The 1,095-nt window shown below is 29.6% G+C and overlaps 2 non-coding genes across 2 annotated transcripts; both read left to right on the forward strand.

Moving 5' to 3' along the window:
• LOC121801732 lies at nucleotides 1-85 on the forward strand. The gene has a single exon (XR_006050666.1). It is a non-coding gene; the product is annotated as a small nucleolar RNA R16 (small nucleolar RNA).
• Nucleotides 86-115: 30 nt separating this feature from the next.
• LOC121801733 lies at nucleotides 116-195 on the forward strand. The gene has a single exon (XR_006050667.1). It is a non-coding gene; the product is annotated as a small nucleolar RNA R16 (small nucleolar RNA).
• The last annotated feature ends 900 nt before the right edge of the window (nucleotides 196-1,095 follow it).

Raw genomic sequence — 1,095 nt, forward strand, 5'->3', positions numbered from 1 at the left:
AATGGTAGATGAAGATGTATAAATCTTATCCTACACACTGAATCTCTGTGTTGATTGATTACTCCGCTTATTATCTGATGCCATTCCTTTTAATTTTCGTTTTTATTTGTTAAAAAAAGGCAATTGATGTGAAATTAGATTATTGTACGCTGAATTTGATGTGGACTACAACTCCGCTTATTACCTGATGCCTTCATCTTTCAAAATACCCTTTTGGAAATGTCTCTGAAATTAAAGTTATTTTTTATTTATTTTTCGTTGAATACATTATTTTAATTTAAGTTTTGTAGAATTTGATAGTTGTTGCTGTGATGAATAATCCAATTTATGTCTGGACAAATGAAACCATGTTTGTGATTGTTTATCCGAGTTCTGAGCACAACAAACTCTATTTATGTTTTTAGCATTTCATATATACTACTCTGTTTTTATCGTGGAATGAACCAATTTGCTAATAAGTCGTTTTCTGAGACGTAAGTTAACTCTGCTGCTATAGTTAAATTATTAACAAATCCTTCACTTGTTGATCTATAAGGTGCTGGTAATTGTCTCATAAAATCATACTAATAGTGACTATTTGATTAACAACAGTGAAATAAAATCATAATAAAAGTGATTTGTTTTGTAAACAAGAGTGAAGTAAAATCATACTAAGAGTGATGTGTTTTGTAAACAAGAGTGAAATAAAATCATGCTAAGAGTGATGTGTTTTGTAAACAAGAGTGGAGTAAAATCCTGCTAAGAGTGATGTGTTTTGTAAACAAGAGTGAAGTAAAATCATGCTAAGAGTGATGTGTTTTGTAAACAAGAGTGAAGTAAAATCATAATAAGAGTGATGTGTTTTGTAAACAAGAGTGAAGTAAAATCATAATAAGAGTGATGTGTTTTGTAAACAAGAGTAAAGTAAATCATGACACGTCGTAAACAAGAGTGAAGTAAAATCATGCTAAGAGTGATGTGTTTTGTAAACAAGAGTGAAGTAAAATCATGCTAAGAGTGATGTGTTTTGTAAACAAGAGTGAAGTAAAATCATAATAAGAGTGATGTGTTTTGTAAACAAGAGTGAAGTAAAATCATAATAAGAGTGATGTGTTT

Source organism: Salvia splendens, chromosome 4, assembly GCF_004379255.2.
Source record: "Salvia splendens isolate huo1 chromosome 4, SspV2, whole genome shotgun sequence".
NCBI lineage: Eukaryota > Viridiplantae > Streptophyta > Magnoliopsida > Lamiales > Lamiaceae > Salvia > Salvia splendens.